Source organism: Falco biarmicus, chromosome 4, assembly GCF_023638135.1.
Source record: "Falco biarmicus isolate bFalBia1 chromosome 4, bFalBia1.pri, whole genome shotgun sequence".
NCBI lineage: Eukaryota > Metazoa > Chordata > Aves > Falconiformes > Falconidae > Falco > Falco biarmicus.
The window spans coordinates 9,953,784-9,960,981 of NC_079291.1; positions in this window are offsets into that span (position 1 = coordinate 9,953,784).

Below are 7,198 nucleotides of genomic sequence, written 5' to 3' on the forward strand. Positions count from 1 at the left end.
GGGCCGGCGGCGGGAAGGCGTTCCGCAGCTGGCGCTCCCAGCCATCCCCAGCTGAATGTTTTTTTTGTTTTGTTTTTGTGGGTTTTTTTCCCCTCTGTTGGCCATTTTACGTTCTTCAGACATATTTGCAGGTTTTCAATAAGTCTACACCTGTGCACAGTTGAAACCTTTTACTGTCGTGGTGTGGGTTTTTTTGTTTTGTTTTTGTTTAACAAGGGTAGGTAGGTGCGAAGGCAGAAGCGGTCTGCTGCTGCACCAGCGTTGATAAGTACATATCCTCATCTGACCAAAACACAGCTCTTCTTCCTCTGCCAAGTTCAAAGCGAAGCAAGAATAAGTCTAAACCACAGTTCAGAACCTCCGTTTTGAGGATAAAAACTCCCTGATTCAACAAGTCTAATACAGATCTACAGGGGAGAGCAGCTGCACTGTTCCAAGACTAATTGAAAACTAACAGGAGTTTGCTATATTATGAGACTTCTCCAGCAGAGTTCCTAAGGGCCTTATGCAACTGTGCCACGATGTCAGCTGGAGCGAGGGAGGTGCTCTATATATGGAAGAATATTGCAATATTGTGTACACCCTAAAGACCAAACGTAACCAGGACCTCACACTCTGCTGTGCATAGCAGATTGTTACTCGGACAAGAACCTAACTTAAAAACCAAAACCACAAGATCTCCATTAATCATGTTTATAGACTTCAAAACAAATTTTTAAGGTTTTCAGCATGCTACCATTATTAAGACTTACACCACAAGCTTAGATGTAAATTTTGCTGGTTTTAATGATTCTAAGTAGTACAGCGCTCTGCTCTCAGCTGTATTTAAAATCCTTCTTAACAAAAGCAGTGTTTTTTTAAAGTCCAAAAATCACTGTTTCCAAGTTAATACCTCTTTGTGATAAGTAATGTGATAATGATACAAATGTGTCTGCGTATCGTTAAGTTACAGAACAGAGGCTTTATTACATACATTAGCATTGATTTGAATTAGTGCCATTATGAAATCCAGAAGAAAAGAATATAAGGACTTGGGCTATCAGATATGTGCACTATTTTTGTGAACAGCATTAACTATCCCATTTATTTTTATCCATGTATGTAATTTGTTTACATACACATATTAAAAATTATGTATACATACATACATTTAAAATTATGTATTTTTATGGATGTATACATACATCCATAAAAAATTACAGTTGGGAGCACATCTGCAGAGCAGCTAAAAAAAAGAATCGCCCCAAGCAATGGCCAACATTGTAAAACCTGGTGGCAGGTGTCTAAAACCAGCCTAAAGACAGTAATACTAGAATTAATATCAGAATTTATTCCTATAGTAGAAAGCCTTTTTTCTTCTTTTTGAAGTGTTGAATAGTTAAGTAGACAACAGTTCATGGCATTGGTTATCTTTTCTGAAAGAACAGATTATTTGATTTCTGAAGAGAAAAAACCCCTAATTCGTTATCACCCCATTTATATAAAATGTGCTAGAGCAGAGTATGGATTAAAAAGCTAATTTTAAAGCGTAAAAAACATGTAATTCAGCTGCACATGGGCATACAATGTTGCTGTTGAACAACTAGAAATTTAAAAAAAAGAAAAAAGAATGAAATGTGCCAACAGATTGACAGATTTTTTTAAAAAATACAATCACGTTGCTACATAGCTCTTTGTAAGCTGTCCGGTCTAGACCTTGCAAGCCACCAAGCATTATTATCTCACTAGCAAGACATTTCTCTGTACTTCAGTTTGACATCCTAATTCCAGCACGTTAGGCACATTTAGTGAAATGCCAGGCACAAGCATAAGCCTGCTGAACCAGAACACTAGGCTTTTAAAACAAAACACACCAAAACCAAATCCTAAATCTTTTCAGTTCTTGCAGATAATTCAATACAACAAATGGCCACAAGGATGTGGGCCAGAACATCCAGTGTCAGAAGGCATATCATCTTTCACTTACACTAGTAACTTTTCAGTACTAAATAAATTCCAGTTTGATGACCCACAAGAGAGGTATGTCCTTTAAAGAAACTGATTCCATAGCTGGTTTTTTTCAGAGTTACAGAAAGATTATGTGCTTTACTACAAAATGGAAAAGTTAAAAACTCTATCACAAACAAAACACTGATCAACAATTAAATACAGTTGTTTAGCATAAGCAATATCAAACCAAACAACATCAGATTTTCATCTAGAAAACTGTAAATAGAAGATATTAGATTCAGAAATGTTAAGGCCCTAGATGACAAATAACTGATACGTTAGAAGTATGTGCCTAGAAGCTTATTTCTTGTACTCTGTTTAATTCTCTTGACTATTATGTGTGATTTAAAGAATGTATAATTAGAATGATACAAAATGTTTATTGTACATAATTAGAATAAAATGAACTTGATATAAAAATCAGCATGCTATAAAACACAGCAAGTTAGATTCACTTTGGCAGATGCAAAAGCTGTTTTAAACACCCTCATCTACTCATTCAGGGTAGCTTAGCCTCTAAAATAAATGGTAATCATAGGTATTACTGTCTCCTCATATCGTGCAAACATAAAAATAAGTCATAGTTGCTCTCCTCAGATCCTTTCCTGTACTTGACATTATATAGAAGCAGTGCAAAGATCTCATAAAACATGTCCTGCCCAAAGGTAATGCCTTATCAGTTTTCACGCTTTTGCAATCCTGTACTAGTCATGGTAGAACACAAAGCTGCATTACAGTAAAAACTTGGAAGTACAGTAATATATGCAGTCAGACCCCTTGCCACCTATTTCTCTAGACTGTTGATAAAGCACAAGTAACATTTAAATACAAAAGGCATCTCCTGAATTTTAGTTATAGGTTAACCCTTCTGTATTATATTATTTTACAAGTCATTCATTTCAAGATATATCACTCAAACTGAAGTACTTAATATAATTTTTAATGTTACAGCATACTTTTCTTTAAACACCCGTTAGATTGAAGCTATTGCTACAATATTGTTTCATCAACTCATCAAGGATCTTCAGGTGATTCACAGTAGAAATTGGTAGCAAATGAACTAAAGTCTTTCAGAGAAAAATAGCATATACATAGACCTATGTAAAACAGGCAGCCACTCCATTAATCCTTCAAACACGGTGAAAGTGGAAATGCAGAATTTTCCTGTCTGCACAGTGCATCTTACAGAGAGATAGATGGGAACATAGCTCTACACCCATTAAGCGTGGTAAGCAGAATCACAGTTCAACCAGCATGGGTTTGTTCGAGGTTAATAGCTAGCTGTAGAGGTAGAAAAAAGTAAAAAAACCCCCACAAACCAAATCCAAAACCAAACCCCAAATGAAAACACTTTACAACATTATTTCTGCAGCCCCTTATTTAAGGATTTCTAACAAAACCAAGGCCTTTGTTAGATTTTAAAAAAGTCCTTATAGTAACTCCCCCTGGAAAACTCTGGGCTATGCAAAAACACATGAACAACATAACCCTTGCCAAAATTGCTAAACTTTGTATGATGACAGAGCTGATATTTTTTACCTGGCTGTCTTAGCAGACAGCAGAACATGCTGGAAGGTAAATTTCCATGTTTTTGGTGACTCAGTCAGGCAAGTGGAGCTTGTTCTGTCCTTGCTATTGTTACAGGGCCTCTTTATGAAGGATATGAAAGGCAGAAGCTGGTAACATACACACAGAAATAAACATAAAATATAGGTCTTTTCTTTGGAAATTATTTAGGATATGTTTATACTTCATTACTTTTTTAGGATTTTTGTTAAAATAGAGAAGCCTAACTGGGTAATCTTGACTGGCAAAGAGTAGGTGAAAACTAAGGAACGAAGGAAAAGCAAAGACATGATGGTTTTCTTATCAAAGGCAGTGTACCTCCCACAGTTAATTCTGAGGTATTTTCAGTCCCCTAAGAAAACCATGACTAAAAAAAAACCCATACAAGTTCAGTACCACTTGAGAGGCAGATGTGGATGAAACTTCTAATGAACCAAGCTGCAAATGAAACCAAACAATTTACAAACACTATAGCAAAGGAGAACACCTTTCCTTTGAGCCTCACAGTATGCATTAGTAAGTTTATTCTTACTGCAGTAGCAAATGATGTGGGAAGCACAATTTCTGAAGGTTTAGGAGAAAAGGATTTGAGAAAGAGCTGTAAAACTAGTTTTTAATTAGGCAGGACTTGCTAACTTGGGCACCAGTAGCTCCTGTAGTGGAAGAGGCTTTGAAGACATGTTTCTGTCTAAAAACTGGCTTACCCAGCTGCCAGCGAAGAACAAGACGACTACGCTGAAAGCTAAAAGGCTGACGAGCTCCGAGGCCGCCACCCGGGCCAACAGCCGAGCCGGGCCAGGCGCCGCCTCACGCCCGCCGCTGCGCTCTCCCTCACAACCCGCCGGCACAGCCCCGCGCGCTGCAGCCGCCGCAGGACGAGCACCGCCTCACGGCGGCAGTGAGCCCGCTAACAGCTCTGGAACCCACGCAAAGCCCACGGAAAAGCCTGGGCTCCCGGGCCGGTGAGGCGGGGCGGGCCGGAGCACTGCACAACCCTGTTGGGGCGGCCGCCCGGCCGCGCACGCGCCCGCCGCGGAATTTGGCGGGAAGCTCAGCCGGGAGGCGCGAGGCGCGGGCGGGGCGGGGCCGGGCGGCGCCCCTTTCCCTCCGGCGGGGCAGCGCCTGGCGGCGGCGCTTGTCAGTAAGGGCGGTTCGCTGAGGCGGCGGGAGGGATCTGCTCGTTCAAAGGCTCCGCTGGTTGCTGTAGGGATAGGAGAGCTGCCGGTGCAGGTTAGCGGCGGTCGGTTCTTCTGTGATCTTGACGGCTCGAGGGTGTTGGTCGTGGAAATGGAGGGTCGCGATGCTGCGGCGCGCCCGCCACCCCTCGCGTCGGGCGGCTGCGTCCGTACCCCTCTGCTGCTCGGGCGCGGTTTTTTTCGAGGTGGTGGGCGCTGCTGAAGTAGCGCAGGTACTGCGTTCCTCTCTGAGGCGGGCAGCTCGCCCCCGTGAGGGGCAGCCCAAGCCGGGCAGGCAGGGCCCGGTTCAGGCGGTGAGCGCAGCCCCGGGGCGGCTCCGCCACTCGCGCCCCGCCCGGGCCGTTCGCGCTCCCTCCCGGCGCTGAGGGGAGCGGGTGTGCCCGCAGTGCGGGACGGCTCTGGTTCCGTCCCGAGAGCCTCCCCCCCCGAACCGTAACAGGTTGAAGGGAGAAGTGGCTGCAGACAGGAGCTGAGTGGTTGGGCAATTTTTGGTTGGGTGTTTTTTGTAGCTTGGTGTGGTTTTGGTTTTTTTCTTTCTTATTTTCCTTCTTTTGTCTGAAAAGCTATTCTGGAAGTTTATTAGCCCTGATAGCAAGCTCCTTAGAGGATGCCAGAGCTGAAGAATATTTTTAACCACAATACATCCATATATCTTGCTCAGTTCTAATGCTGCTGCCTTGGAACCCATGTTAGTTGAAATGGTGAATCCTTGCAGAGCACAGATGCTGTGGCAGATGAAAAATTAAGTCCTACTAGGATGAAAATACTTTAAAGAGGCTAAAAACTTAAAATAGTGAAGTTTGAGCTTTCATTGTCATCCATAGCTTTATTAGTTGGTTTTCTTGGTTGAAAAAACAATGACAAACCTTCTACTGAATTCAGCTGAGCTAAATGTCTTTTGTTGTTCCCTTAATGCCTGTAGGTTTCAAAATGTTAAATTGTGCATTAAAATTAAATGTTTGTTTGTGCTTAAATGAGTATTATTTCTAGATATTTCTGCTTTGTCCCTTCTCCATTTTGAGATTTAAAACAAAAACTAGACCCTTTTTGCATTTGGGGAAACTTAACTAACTTTTCTTTCTGTGTAGCCAAAATACTTGTATTTATCAGGCTTGTTCTATGTATCAAAAGAAAGAACTGTGTGTTTGAAGCTCTGTACATTTTTACAGATGACTTGAAAAGATTGTTAGAAGTCATATTTTTACTTTTGTTTGATGGTGCCGGAAGGTCAATATGCATGTGAATGAGGAGAGAAAGGAAATGGAAAGAGGTCTGTCCAGAACTAATTTGATGGTAAACCACTGTGCTTTAGAATGGTCAGCCCTTTTTATGAAGGGACACTGTTCTGAAAGACAATGTAGTCAAGAAAATGCATAAACTTAAGGCACTACAGCATTGCCATTCCAAATACGGCAATTTACAAACTTTCATTACAGTTTTTAGAGAAGTAGGCTGTGGACTAGAAAGGAGTCAGGAATGGGTGGAGGAAGCTTAGAGTATCACCTGAGTTTTGCCACTGGCTTAGTAAGCATGGAATCAAACTAATTTTTTTTAATTGGCATTTAGCTGGTTGTACTTTTTTCTTACCAGTTTCATGTATGTGTTCAGTTTTCTTATGCAGTACAACTAGGATATGGTGCTAATGAGCCAGAGGAAAATACAGCTGGGTATTTTCAGTATGATAAAGGAGCTCATGTAATTATTAATATTATGACATTTTTATTATTAAGGTAGTAGTTGGCTCTGGCTTAATCTGTCTGTGAAATGTCACCTAAATTAAAGCCATGGCTTGTCTACTGTTACCTTCAAGGACTACAGCAGAAGAAGGTGTTACGAGCTAATGATACTCTCAGAAAATTCCAGTGTGTGCTTTGACTACGTGGTCAGAATTCTTATGACTATTTATGTTTTCTTTCCTTGTGAAATACTTTTACTGTCCTATAACTCTTCATTTAAATTACTGTACAGGTTAATGACTTACGGATAAATAGCCTAGCATCTTCTGTCATCTTATTCATAAGCCTTTTTATAGTGAATCTTTATATTGTATGAGTATTATTGTAATTTTCAGTAACAAACTGTTACTCTGTTAAAATGTAAAAATACAAGGTAGAAATGGTCAACACTTCTAGCTCTCTGAAAAAGTTAAAACTACCTAAACTACAATAGTGCTGTCTCCTGAGCCATGAGTGGTGTCTTCACTTTTGGAAAGCTCTGTGGGACTTGGTGTTTAGTGTTTTGTTACTCTTTAGCAGTATATAATCCAGGTATCCAAGCCAGAGAGATCTGTTGACTGACAGGGCAGTGTGTTGTGGTAGCGTTTTAGCTAAGTGAAGGGAGCAGAGTCTGGTCCTGAGCATGCTAACTCATTCTGATTAGCTGCAACAAGCTTGAACTTCTATATGCTAATATGATAAAAGCAGTTAAAACTCTATTACCCTTTCTTG